General features: G+C 36.1%; 1 long non-coding RNA gene across 1 annotated transcript; it reads left to right on the forward strand.

Annotated features, from left to right (window-relative positions):
• Nucleotides 1-9435: 9435 nt before the first annotated feature.
• LOC140324517 (uncharacterized) lies at nt 9436-12649 on the forward strand. The gene is made up of 2 exons (XR_011919550.1): nt 9436-10775; nt 12120-12649. It is a non-coding gene; the product is annotated as an uncharacterized lncRNA (long non-coding RNA).
• The last annotated feature ends 3007 nt before the right edge of the window (nt 12650-15656 follow it).

Raw genomic sequence — 15656 nt, forward strand, 5'->3', positions numbered from 1 at the left:
GGAACAAAACTGGCTCATACAGCCATTTATTAACAAAATATATTCATTTCAACTTACAAAGTAACAATTAACAAAGTATATATATATATATATATATATATATATATATAATCAGAATTTCCACAATAAGCATTTATCAGTATATATATATATAAATATATATATATATATATATATATATATATATAAAATCAGAATTTCCACAATAGAAAATAACAGTAACACCAAAAAAAATAATTGGTTGCAGATCAGGGAATGCACCCCCAACAAAAACATTTACCAGACTGATACTTTTGACTCCCAGGCCCAACTCTCCCTGCCTAAGGTGCCAATATCAACCATCCACAGGCCCCACTGCCACTTTCAACCAGCTGTTAACAATTAATACCATAACCCCCATAGATACCATACCAAAGATGAGTCCTTTTGCCACATTTCAGCATCAACAAGACAACCGCTTTCCCAGGATCTAAACAAAATCTCCCAAACTATACCCCTGAAAGACAAGGGGCGGGCAGGTACAGGTAGGAAACTTACCCCACTACCAGCCACCTTCTGATGCCCCCCCACCTCCTGTCCAGCACTTTTGACCAGTCACCCAAAAAACCTGCTTACCCTTATCACACCACCATCATCCTCCTCCCCTTTTCCCTATAATTTAACCTCTAAACCCAGTCATGTAGACCCCTCCGCCTCTCCTGCTTCCTTCATTTGCTCCGGGCCTACCTGATGTATGGAAGAAGAGTAGTGGATAGCCATCAGTATGGATTTTATTAAACAGGATTCATATAGCGCCAACATATTCCGCAGTGCTGTACATTAAATAGGGGTTGCAAATGACAGACGAATACAGACAGTGACACAGGAGGAGAGGACCCTGCCCCGAAGAGCCTACAATCTAGATATGCACCTAATATGGCTACACCATCACTAAAAAGCCCCTGACCCATGACAAGATCCTATTAGGATCATCAGACACCAGGACAAGTTACATGATGAAGATGAACTTTGCTTTTTAATACTCCAATTACCATACCATACTTGTATAGACTCATTTCAAGGGCTGGAAAACATAAAAGCACCTGCACCTATACCACCATTGCTGTTCTGGTGAAGCTACACAATGCTTGTATGGCTTCCCTAGGATCCAGAAGGAAGATGCCACTATTTTAGGATTGTTACAATGTGGGGGTTGATTTTGACATTGAGGTGTACAAAAATAATTCCACGGAGATCAAAATGTGCATTTTGACTCTCAGTCCCCATTTGAACATAAACTGGGAGTTATTAGATATCTGCTAACATTAGGCTAGAAAACACAACGTCATTACAAAGACATTGATGGAGTATTTTAAATGTTTGTGGCTTCCCAGACTGTTTTTTGTCAGTCCTTCAAGGTCAATCAAACACAGGATAACTTAAAAAAAGGGTGTATATGGAGTGTCATAAAAACTCAAATGTATCTTTAATAAACATTGTACCCTTTTGTCTTTCAGGCATAGAAATACACAAGTACAGAATCCTGAACATCCAATGGACCCAATTCCTTAGTGCACTACATTGGGATTTTGGTACCCCTGACAGATGGCAAAACAGTGAATTTGGCATAGTTGAAATGTGCTGAGAGGGTTTTTTTTTTTCCCTCGCTATTCTCTGTCACACAATAAATTGCTTATATTAAAACTAATTATATAAAGAAAACGTCATTAAAATTTTTCTTTATTGAAATTTTTTAAATCTAACTATATTGGTAAATGAAAAATAATAATATTTAGAGTGTTAATAGTGTGTGTGATAAGTATATTCTAATAGTTTATTGTAACACAGTGCACCATGGCAAAACATAAGGATTCTATTGCTTTTATAACTACAGCCAGGGGACTAAATTATAGTATTAGGATAATCTAAAACAGTGATGACCTTACAATACATTGCAGCAATACATGTACAACAAACAGGTAGTTATATATACCGGTATATATGTTATATATTGTATATGTTACAATATGCAGGTAACAGATTGTACTGATATTGTCAGAAAATGTTCACATGGTAATGCACCTCCAGAAACATCTCGGCAGAGGTGCAATCAGTACTCTACTGACTATGGCACAACTTGTTCCTCTCTATCTGAGCTCTGAAGCATGTCAAGCCACAGACAGCAATGGACAATGAACCACTGGCGCAAACAGCAAGAGCAGAGAGCTTGTGTGGTGGGTGAGACTTAATGCAAGAAAAAAGTGATATATTTGTGGCATATCACTCCTTATCTCTGTAGTCCTTCTGATGTTCTGTTCAGTGGCTGCACTGTCTGGTAACACAAGTTAGCATGTCTGAGCCAAATTAAACAAAAAGGCAATGGGCCCCCCTGAGTGTGGGTTACCCAATGTGGGTTCCCCTTGGTGTGCAACAATAAAGGAACTGTAATGTATTTCCAGTGCTGATCCTCCTCCCCCAGTACTACTGTACACAGAATTACAGAATGCTTACATCTGGGGGTTGAGCTCATTGCAATCAGAGAACACCTAGTGGTAGAAAAGAAGTACTATGGGGTACAGTTATGGGTTAAAGGTTTGTATTACTGCAAAGGAGTTCTATAACGATATATAATAAGGGCTATTCATTGTATACTCTGATTTTTGACATTATGTGCTGCGTCACCACCTCTTAGATTATTATTATTAATAATTAATAAACAGGGTTTATATAGCGCCAACATATTACGCAGCCCTGTTCAATAAATAGGGGTTGCAAATGACAGACAGATTGAGACAGTGACACAGGAGGAGAGGACCCTGCCCTGAAGAGCTTACAATCTAGGAGGTAGGACTGTAAGATCTTCTGGCCAGGGTCCTCTTCTCCTCCTGCGTTACTGTCTGTATTCATCTGTCATTTGCAACCCTTATTTATTGTACAGTGCTGCATAATATGTTGCCGCTATATAAAGACTGTTTAATTATAATAATATTAATAACTATCTTTTAACAATGTTTTTATCAGCATTTGCTTGCCACATGCTGTGATATCCAAAGTCTAGAAAATCCTATTACAGTCTTTTAATACTGAGAAGCTTGGGTACCTTCAGAGTTACCAACTTGGATACATGGTAGCTAACATTTTAAATTTGGGTAGACCTACACAGAAAACTTTAAAATAAATACCCTCATGATCGTGCCATCATTATCCTATGCGGAATAGTTTAGTCTTCAAGAAGGTGCTCATAAAAAATGTAATATCCGGTCCAGATATGCTGAATCATTTCAATTTTCATGGCAGATTCAACAATTTACCCCCAAGTGGACTGCAGAACTACAAATGGCATACATATGTATTTCGGCTTCAAGGACCTATATCTTGTGGCTAATGTATTATGACTGGATATTGATGTTACTAGTTATTAAAGCCATCAAAGTTGATATATTTAAGCAGCACAGTAATTAATGCTTATAATTATGGTAACTAATAATGTCTACATTTTTTTTCAGAAAAACAATAGCATATAAACAGGATTTCATTTGAAAATTTTGAAAATAAAAACAAATGACTTTTTGTTGAAAATTAGTGACACTTGGATCTCAGCCATGCAAATGAGCCAAGGGGGCACTGAATATGTATATGTATCTGATTAGCATATTCATAGGACTGCATACATTTGCATTGCTCTATTAAAAGTGAAGCTATGAGCGTTAAAAATCTTGAGGGTGACAGATGGGCATTAACAAAAACTGTAACGGTACAGAAAGTTACAATGCCAATTAAAAAGTAGCGGTGTGTGAAAGTGTAACTTTTCCTGTTCATAAATGAAAGATTGAAGGGAAAAATATCTGCCCAAATAAGACCGATTTGACTGAGGCTTTATGGATGTAGACTGCTTAGCTACAGCATTGATGATGCATGTTAGAACATCAGACCTTAAGAAGATTAGCTTTTCAGTCAACATCCACTAAAGTGTCAAACTCCAGTCTTGGTTATGGTCAGTCCAAGATTTCCACACAATTTATTTCTCCAACACATAGCAGGTAATTTTTTAAGGTTGGGTTTATAGAGAGTCGAAAAAGTACAGTTTGTATCAGAATCCTGGCCCTAATGTGGCCATTGAAGACTGTCGGTGTTTTGTGGTATTTGTCTGATATATAGTATTTAATGAAGGGTTGTCCAAACCCTTCAATAGACACCAATGACCTGTCATGGGAATAAACTGTCATGGGAGAATTTGGGTAATCCAACAAACCTGTAATTTATCTAGTCCAGGATAGAAAATATTTGCCAACTAATAGCAAATGATTTTTAAGAAACCAATTCCAGGTTTGTTGGATCACCCAGGTTCTCCAATGATAGTCCTTCTACTCCAGTCGTGGAGAGATTTAATAAATCAGGCTCCATTTGTCAGACACGAGGACCAATATACAGGACTCAAAGCATTGACAGTAGTCTTCAGTTATTTGCCTTGGGCATCATTTTGCCTTTAATCCATCTTTGAATCAACATCAGAATTGTTTGGACAGTACGAAAATTAAACACTGCCTGTGTATTTCATAACACATATAGAAGAAACTTTGTTGTAGTTGTTTTGGGTAAAGTAGAGAAGTAGTCCTGTTAGATTTCTATTGCTGTCTCTGTCCCTGCTTGGTAGCTTCATCAACCTATCCATTGTAACTGAGCCAAAAGTAATGAGAAATCCAAAGTTTTAAAGTTGTCATGAAAACATATGGTGCTGGTTAAACTTCCGATAAGGACACATGTTTCGGTGACAACTGTCAAAGCCAGACAGGATTATTTGTGAGGACAACTTCTTTTTCTATTACATCTCTGAGACAGGTATAAAGGGAAATATACCTAACAGTACACATCCAAATCAAAACAAATATTTTTGGCCATACATAGTAGGGAACATCTAATAAAAAAAAATCATCAGCCCATTTTATACAGATAAGTGGTATAGGGAACAAGGTTTCAGCAATCACAATATCAGTCAGTCTTCAGTCAGACCAAAGCCCATAGAAGCCCCATTTTTTCTGGGAGCATTGGTAATAGAAGGAGGAGAAGAAGAAGAAGAGATGCTTTTACAGACTATAACAGCTTCAGCCAAAGATGTCCATTACATTCAATTGCTCATTACGTATCGTTTTATACTGCAGGGTGTTATGTAGCCCTTGACTGAACCGTACTCCCCATCCCTATAAATATCAGTAGTAGTTTAAACTGAAAAATAACAGCTACACTGTAAAAGTAAGCCATAGAAAAATGCCTCTTTGTGGTCTACAAAAATATTTTACTGTACCATGACATATGTAAACTGAGAACTGTTACAAAAATTAAGATCTTTTATTTAATAAATGTGTACAATAAAAAATGCATTGCAGCAGACTGGATATTATTTACAGCTGTCAGTATAAATTTCTTTATTATTGGCTTGCACTTTAATAACTAAGCCTTTTATGAAATACTAAGTTGGTAGAGTATATTTGGAACATGTTGCAATCAGATTCTTATTAGGATCCTATATTGGTTTCTTACACATATTAAATGTACACCTCAGCCTAGATTTAAATGCCTTTTTAATTCCAGATGGGACTGGACAAATTTTAACACAGTATACTGGAAATGCAACTGACCAACCATTGTAATCATTGTTTCTGTAAAATCAAATGTGCTAATTAGGTCCCATGTGAGGTGGCCGATAAACCCAGCTGCCAAATGACAGAATATGTAAAGCAGATCTGCCACATGTATGTTCATAAATAAAAGATTATTTATTGTAATTATATTCACTGTAAATTAGGTGAATGGAATCGGAAGTTTGCAGGATTTCAGACGTGGCCATGCAAAGGTTTTTAGGGAGACGATGTTGGTTACAGAGCACAAGCAGCAATAATAACCCCTCTTACTGTTAGCATTAATAGCCACTTTCTATTTATCAGTGCCATTGTAATCAATAATACCCCTCCGCCTTTCCACTTGTGTCAGCATTAGCAGCATCACCACTTTTATTGGTGAGGGTGTCAGGAATATTAAACTCCTTTCATTGGTGCAAGTTTCAGATATAATCATCCCCTCCCTTTTGGTGTCAGCATAAGCAATAATCTTGCATCAGTATTGGTGTCAGTGGTGGTAGTAATAAAGGTAATTTCAGCAATAAATATTCCTAAACATTGGCATTGGTGTTATAAAAACACATGCTCTTCCGCAATACATAATCATGTTCATCGGTGGTAGTGATAATGCAATCCTGAAATGTTTTTACCCTCCTTCAGAACTACACTATGTCTGATGGATAGGAGATCACTTGCCTCATCAAGCAATACCAACTTCTTTCTACTACTGGAACATGCAGAGCTATTAAGCACTTGGCATCCCTTGGCATACCCCTTTGGAAAGGTTTCAGGTAGAACCTCGTGGGTCAAAAATCATGGCCCCACAGGTTGAATACAGTTCAACTTCTTCATCCATAGAGTCTGTCTGGCCTATTCTGTTGACTAGTAACAATAAATTCCCTATTTTACTGATCACTTTACACTATTGACCTATGTCCTAATGATTTTATTTATTATATGTGGCTTCCTTTTTTTCTGCTGGCTAGAAATAAATTCAATGTTCATTGTAGTGTACTATAAACTATTTACCAGTCTGTTTGATGATGTACGGTATTGTGCCTTTTACTTTATGCCCATTCTTCAATTAAACCAATTTATACTGGATGGTGTAGGTAAGCTTGAATGGTATATACCAGACATCAGTAAAGCTCATTCTTTTGTGGCTTGGTCATTGTCAAAGTCAAGGTCTGGAGATACCAAATCTATTCTTCCTTAGAAGAAAACACTCAGCTTAGCTAGTATGGAATGTGCTCAACATCATACATTTCTCATTCTGATCATTCATCTAAAACATACAGGGCTTGATTTTTATTAAAGCTCTCCAAGAGTGGAGAAGATATAGATCATTGGTGAACTTAGATGATCCAGAAAACTCCGAATGGATCTGGTCCAAGACTAAAAACAGTTGCCAGCTACTAGAAAAATCCATTCTAGATTTACTGGATCACCCAGTTTCTGTAATGATAGTTCTATCTTCTCCAGTCTTGGAGGGCTTTAATAAATCTGGCCCACAATATCCACTATCAGCTGGCCAGAAAAATAATAACATGAGCAACACAGCAACACAATAATAATATGAGCAGCATGGTTATTTTTCCCACCTATCCAAGATGAAGATCGACTGGATGACCTAACCTTTTCATTTGAAATATTATATCATTCATCTGTGTTTAGCACTACTGTAGAAAAAACTGAATGTCAAATGTTTGTGGTTGAAAGGCAGTAAAAACTGAAAGGTTTCAGTAGACTGAAGAAATTATTTGCACCTCTCAGCCTGGCCAAAGTCATATGTCTGGTCTCGACTGACTGTCCTAATTATTGACGGCAAAAATTAAAATAATAATGATAATACTCTTCCTATATATTGTCATGCACCAAAAAATTATTCAGGCAGACTTAGGAAGCTCCTAGATGATGTCACCCTTCTGGGGTTAAACATAAATGTTTTCATTCAAGATTCACACAACTTTTAACCTTGGTTCTCACCTTTTCTAATTGGATTCAAATCATGTAAATCCTGGATAAATGTTGTATGAAGCTTGTGTGAAAAAAATAAATACGAATTTCAGTCGGTAATTAAAGAATGAAAGAAAGGAAAAAGAGGGTTTTTGGCAAAGTAGCAGTCTGCTAGTACAAATGATCAATATATTGAAGCATTCAGTTTTTTCCAAAGGCACTGAAACTGTTTGGACAGATTAAAAGGTACAATATTCAATTTTGGCATCCAAAAGATAAGGGCATTTCATGTAATAGGAAGACTTTGAAACATGGTAAAGCTTTTTAGTATGTTCTGCCTCCAAGATTCACTTAACAGTTTAGTTACAATTTCTCTGGAGCTGCTGTTAGTCTATAAAGCTCTAATCTGCATTTTGGAAATGCTGGTGGGCTTGTAACTTTTGGCACCCCTGACTTGTTCCTGCATTGTTCCCTATCTCTAAGTCTTGTTTTGTAAGAGTGCAATTGTAAGATATACAGTACTATAAACTGTAAACCAAAAACCTGATAATAGCCCATAAGACCAGAGCTGTCTGGGATTTAAAACAACAGCTTAGGATAGAATCATTACTGCCCTTTGCTGCTACAGTTTCTATTTTTCTGCCTCAATGAATAAGCCAGCATGGTTTGTTCCATATCTACAGGGAAACCTCCCACACAAGGCAGCAGGCCAACACAGGTCCAAAAAATGGATGTCAAAAAGACTTTGTAATAAACAATCAAAAGAATAGAGACAACAAAATCTGAGAATGACATTGTCCTCCCCCTGCATAGCTGGCTTTTAAAGCCAAACATCAGGCGAACAGCTACATTTACTACTAAAATACAAATTGTGAGTTGTAGTCCTAAGATCTCAGTTTGGGATTGTTAGAAATTGGCACAAATTCCTCAGGTGTCTGGTATGTACAGTATGCTTTTGAGCAAGTATGAACCTGTAAGGTTAAATTAGTATTTGGTTAAGGGTTAAGGTTAGAATCAAGCATTGGGGTCTTGGTGCCCAACATACTCCATGTATCTTGCAGAGTGCAGCATAATAGCAGATAATGGAACATTCTCTACATTCCTGCCACCTAACACTGAAATTAAGCCAATTGTGCTAGTTTTTTTCTCTGGAAAGAGTGGTATAGGTCCATGTGATTTACTAAAAACACAAGGAAACTGGCATTCCCTCAAACATTCCCTGCTGGGATTAAATTACTGCAATTGATACACATGGACCTAGAAGATTCCCGTGAGGGAATGTCAGATAAGCTGTTTCATAAATGAGCCCTAAGTGTGGTTAAATTACTCGGCCACTGACCATTAATGTTACTCAGAAGTTAACAGTACAACCCTTGGCCATCAATGTTGGGTGGGGTTATTGGGGTAGGTATTACAACAATGTCATGGATCACCAGTGTGGTGGTTATTGCTGCATTCAATTAAACAAATGCTGAGAGTTATTATTTCATCCAATGAAAACATCCAATCAGGTCTGAGCCTGTGATGGGAGAGTGGGCGGGTTGTGTTCAGAGACAACCCACCCACCTGACTGAGCCTGCAACTAAATACGGGAGACATGGTCTGTGGCTCTGTCCAATGTGCCCCCTCCAGTGGGGTCCTTCTCCTGACCCAGTGCGGGAGCAGACCAGCCAGAGCAATGGACCACCAGAATATTCTTTGTAAAAAAAGAGTGGGCATGCGTGCCCACTCCCGGAAAAGTGGAGCACAACATTCCCACCCGTGCCCGCCTCACTACACCCCTGGTTTTTGGAGTTTTAGATGAGGTGTTAGGATCAAATTTGGGATATTAGGAACAATTGTGGGCATTGTTTGTATTTTGTAGGATTTGTGTACCCAAAACCCCAAAATTTAAATATAATCCATTTAGCATATAGAAAATGTGCATTCATCTTTTTAGGGTAAAAATATCACACTATTTTACCACTGTCAGTTACATGTAGCAAAAGGCTTTACTTTGGCTTTACAAAAGTATGTAAATGGCGAGTTATGCTTTGCATTTTGCTGGCTCCAGTGGTTGGCCAAGATTTGAATAACTAAATAGCTGAGGTGTTAACAATATTTAAGCTTGTCAGCTATCTGTGTGGCCTCCTTACACCTAAAATATGAATGTGAAAACAAAGCAAAAACAGTGAAAAAGTGTGAATCGACCATTTTATTACATAATGTAAAATAAATATTAGCACATCAAAATCTTCATTGTTCCATGGAAAGATCCATTAAACACTAATTAGGCTGAGTGTTCCAAAACATGCTGTGGACTTTGCTTCTGCTCAGACTGCTTCTGTTAAAGAAAAAAAAAACGGGTTTATTCCCCCATCTATACACTCTGACTGAATTTGGATGGATTTAAAGGAGGTGGAAGACCTACCAATAAAACCTAAACCGTATGAATCACCAGGGTCTCTGTTAGTGTCTATTGTTGTTATTTTGTGCAGATAATTATATTGTTCTTGCAATACTTAAAAACTGCTACTCCCAAACTCTGTCCTATGATTTAACTAAAAGGACATTGCAACTATAATAAATAGGGTAACCCTTTATAAATGACGGTGATAATCAAGTACCCAATGGCCATACATATGATTTTCTTTTTAACACTTTCCTTCCACCTAGAATCACAAATAGGTTTGTAATTTATCACACGTAGCTTTACCATGCAGCTATTTTATTATCTCTCATATTTAAATACACATTTTAATATTTTAGGCAGCATCTAATCCAAATGCAAAATATATCATGACAAGCCATGTAAATCAGGGAGGTGTGAACCAGGCTTGAGAGCAGGATTTCTTTTTTCCCTAGCAATGATTAACATGCAGCAGCTTGTGTTCCTCTCCTCCTGTCAGACTCTGCTGCTTGTCTGTGGGTTGGCAGGAGGGAATTATCATTTTCTTACAGCAGCCTCTGCCATCACAGATAGTGGAGAGAGAAGGGGAGAATAAAAAGTGAGGTCAATTAGCCAATTTAGTCTGGACCACCATACACAGACACACAGAATGTAATTTAACTTATCTCTTTATTACAAGCCATGCAAAGCCACAAAGAATAGCATGTTGCAAGATATTTTTTTCTGGTTTGTTTCATACATGGATAGAAGCCTTGAAGATATTCAGCCAATGTCAGAGACAGAAGTCATAAGGATTCTAAGTGGACTATAAATGTGGAAACTATTTGGAATGGCAGGTAGGTAATAACCTAATTAATACAACATGGAACAAACCTCAATGAAACACCAAAAGGATGAAGCTTGAAAGACCAGAAGGAGGACAGTGGGCACTTTTATTACCATGGGTGCTCTGGGACTTCAGAGATATTGAACATTTGAAGAATATACTTTATTTTTACATTTTCTGCAGTAGCTCCAGTTTGTGTATTTTGTGGCTAACAGATGCAAGCTGTCAAATCATGTTAATTCCATACTCCTTGTAATGGGCTTTTGTTCTGTCATATGGGTTTATTGTATAATAAGTCACAAATCTGCTGCTTTGCTGATATGTTAGTGATATTTAAAATATAATTGTACCTAATATACACCAAAGTTCTGGCTCCTTCTGTTATCTCATGTATGCATATATATAAATATAGATGTCTGTCTATATATGCCTTTCTCTGCATCTGATTACTGGGCTGAAGTCCTGTACAAATGTCTGCTAGACAATAAACACTTCAAATCCTGTACAGTTCTGTGAAGTGTTTTTAAATGACATATGGTACATAATTCCACACAATAAATGTAAGTGGTTGTTAAGCCTACAATATGAAAGACTATAAAAGGAACCTTACACTATATGATGATAATGTTTGTTCTGGAAACAAAAGCCAATTTGTACACATACAGTATGTTCCATTTTTTGGAGGGTCACTTAGATATCATTTTTAGTCACTTTGTTACATTGTATAACCCTTTGTTCAGGATGCATAGCTTATTTTAGTCAAAATTATTTCATGTACTACAATAAGATGTTGATTAACAAAGATATCACTTTATTAAATTTAAATCTTTAAGCCTAAAATCTGAACCTGTGTGCAATAAATTAAATGTTTAATTTAAGTTTATTGTATGAAATAAAAAAATATAACTTATTGTAAAAAAAAAAAACTTGTAATGTGTGTAATCACCTTTATCCAATTTTATAAATGCATTGGGGATTTGGTGAGCTTGCAACATCCAGACTTTCTTACAGTCTTCTTCTTACATTTTTATAAATAACAGAATGAACAACTGGGTGGGGTGAGCGAAGTTTAGATCCTTTGTCAACTTTTTATTGTTGCCTGTGTCTGCACAGGAGAGATTCTACAAACCAAAATGTCAGAGCAAAATCCTGCAATGAGAACACTTCTTTCTGTGACCAAAATGTGATTTGTACTTTAGTAAAAGTTCCTGCAACCCCAAGACAGAGCATAGAGAGAAATAGAAGGTCACAGAAAAGTATATTGTGTTTAGGATTTACTTTATTACTTGCTAACAAATCATTCATTATTATATTGCAATGGTGATGTTGTCATTTCTGCTTACTTTGTTTTCAGATAATGGAAAGTCAATCAATGTTAAATTGTAATGTATTTAGTGTTTAGTGCTTGTGAGGCTTACCTGAACTGAACTTACAGCTCCCAAAATGACAGCTATGGCTAATAAAATGGACAATCTAATACAGTGACAGATGAAGATATACAAAGTAAGAATGGTGTGTTTGTATCTACTTTTTTATTCATCTGCACTTCAAAGGCATGAATTTTGGTCTGTATATAAAATCAGTTAAAGCAATCCAACAGGTAAAACAAAATGTTGCTATTGACACCCATTCATTTACCTTCTGCACCCTAAATTAATTGCTTCTTCCTCTCTCCCCCTGGCTACCATGTTTTCTTATAATTTCATTTTTGTTTTAATTCATTTAGTTTATTTATTTTTAGGAGCTAACATTAAGCAAAAGTGGTGGAGAATCTTCCAGGGCCAATGGCAGTGATTGAGTCATCTCCAGAAATGGCTGAATGTTAGATTCTTTATCTATGTGTTATTTTCAAAAATTGCAAAATTAAAAGTAAAAGTAAATTTATTTGATTTGTACATTTTTATTACAATGTGATTTGTTTCATTTTAGTTTGCTTACTTTTTTGTTTATGATTTATGAACAAAATCGATCATCACCAAAAGAAAGCCTTGTTTGTAAAACAAAATAAATAAATGGAAATATATTTCTTTGTTATTTTAGCCTCGTCAAAGGTATTGCCAAGGAAACAAGTTTGTATCAGAGATGCAAACATGTATTATATCCTTGGAAGGTGTACAGGTGTGAGAAATGAACTGAATACCAACAAGCATCACACAAGGGGCCTGATTTATTAAAGCTCTCCAAGACTGGAGAAAATATCTATCACGGGAGAACCTGGGTGCTCCATCAAACCTGGAATGGATTTTTCAAAGATCATTTGGTATTAGTAGGCAAATGATTTTAATAATGAACCAGATCCATTCCAAGTTTGCTGGATCGCCCAGGATCTCCCATTATAGTCTATCTTCTCCAGACTTGGAGAGTTTTATCAGTGCAGGCCCAGTGACTGCTATTTTAATTGTTAAGTGGGAAAGCCTCTTCTCTATGCCTTTTACACCACAGAAGCACTTGATAATAAAGGATTGGTTACCTGACTGTAGTCCTTGCCTTGCTACATGTAAGGATCCTTTTGGCCAATATGGTGCTCTTTTTGTTTAGGGTACAGCAGATTGGTGGGGTTTAGCACCATGGTTTTTGGTAGCAAAGTAAAACCAGGATCAAACAGGGACACAAAAATGGCTTACTTGGGTAACAAAGGTCTTAACAGAAATCATGGATGTAGAATTGTTACAAAGTATGCATTTAGGGTGCGTTGAGCATTTGAGCCTAAACATTTTAAAAAACATGGGAATAAAACCAGGGTGGCAACTTTTTGGTTTGGTAATTTTCCCTAATATGAACATATAAAATTGAAAAAAAACTGCAAAAGTTTTCTATAAAAATTGTAAAATGAAAAAAGATCGGGCCATTAAAACAGTATGCTACAGCTGAAATGCCATGCTTATCTTGTACACTTCCAAATAATACATTTTCAGCTTTACATTTGAGGTATATTGTGTCAAAAGACAGAAAAAAATAATAGAACCTAAAAGTACCGAACTAATAATAATAGTTTAAAATGCCCAGGCTGTACTGATTTACATATAAGCCTAGTAAGCGTTTTGGGAATCTCCATTGACTGGCTATATGTATTATACATTTGCTCCAATAAGTTAACAAATTAGCCACTAAGGATTATTCCATAAATGTCCATTGTAGCATATGCTATTTCCACCAAACTATTGTTACTTGGTTCACCTGCTTGTTTTAGATCTGTTTGTGTCTGCTGGTGTGTGGAAGAGAGATGCAGACTCTAGCTGCAGGATTCATGATTGCAATGATAAATGTACTTTCTGTGCATTAAGGAATTAAGTATAGCATTAAACTTTCATTCACTTTCAGATTTCTCACAGTTATGTAACGCAAAGGGAATTCAGAAGAATAAGCAATCTACTTAACTGAGATGCCAACCGGCTAAAACACCTTACAGTTGACTTACAATAATCCATTGTGTGTATATATAGTAACAGTTGTACATCTGCACTTTTAAATGTGTTGAGAAACTTTATTTCAAAATAAACATTTTGTGGATTTTTTTTAAATAGGCCTAAACATATCATTTTTTCCTGGGGGGAATCACAATCTTCTGGGTTTTTGAATTGTATGTTTTTTTATAGATCAGGCAGATTGGAATTTTGATATTAAAATCTTGAACTTTTCAATTTATTTATTGATACACCATTGTGAAGTTTTCTGTGTGTAGTTTTATTGCATCCTATAATTTAACAATTACAGTTACTATATTAAACAAAGTAATATTAAAGGGTTGTTCTACCTAAAATACAGTCATCCTCTTGCTTCCTATATGTATTATATACTCCAGCAATTAGCTCTCTGGGTCATAATTATCAATTTTGTTCCTATCTCCCTGGAAACTGTGAATGCACCCATACATCTTTGCATTTTCCAGCACCACCTTTTGCATGTCCTGCATGAATTAAAAATGCAGTGCAATTTATATCCAGCAGAGAATTGGAACCACTCATAATAGGCAATGATGAAAGCAGACCTGGATCTCACCAAAACAATTGCTGAAAGATAGTTTATAGTCCAATTTAGTTTTGGATAGATAAGGGAAAGCTAATACTCCAGTTGGGTGTTTTTTTCTATTAGTGTCCCCATGTCACTAAATATCACTAAAATTCTATTTGATTGGTGTCAGAACAGGAAATCAAAATCATGTCCCCCAATGGTCAAATGGGGATATTGTGCAACTTCAAGATTTTATCATTGTCTTTTAGACCTAATTGCCACTTTCTAAGTCCATAGAGAGGTCTTTAGAGATTGCTACTTTGATGTGGCAATCACCATAAAAATACAAAAACCCTAATCATCACATTTCTCCAAATAGCTAATAAAAGGTACATGGCTGCAATCAAAGCATATGGGATAGATATGCTAATTCCAAATATTCAAATAAATGGTGCTTTTTATTACCATTTCAGTATAAAGAAAAACAAAACATACAGAACCCCTCTTCAAATTAGTGCAATATATATAAAAAATGCCATATCTCCAAAAATAGCGAAATGGAAAATAAAAGGGAGAAACAGTTTTTACTCAACTAGCAAAGTGAGTGGACTTACTGGCATAACCATATCTAAAAAACATATTTATTTCAAAAACATACAGTGTTGCATATTGCAAAGTTTGGTAAAAATTAAAAACTCAAGTACATGGCTTGGAATCACAGTGTATCACATATAACAAGAAAGCTATCAAACGAACTATATTCATACTATAAGTACCGACGTGTTTCACAGTAACCACCGCTTTTTTAGGGGATTTATTAGCTGTGCAACATATATAAGTGTCCAAAAGCCAAGATGTTGTTAAAATCCAGGTCTGCACATAGATGCATACAAGACAGACCTCATGCCTGACACTAGGTTGATGTCAACAAAATCAGGTC

This window comes from Pyxicephalus adspersus, chromosome 2 (genome assembly GCF_032062135.1).
Source record: "Pyxicephalus adspersus chromosome 2, UCB_Pads_2.0, whole genome shotgun sequence".
Taxonomy (NCBI): Eukaryota; Metazoa; Chordata; class Amphibia; order Anura; family Pyxicephalidae; genus Pyxicephalus; species Pyxicephalus adspersus.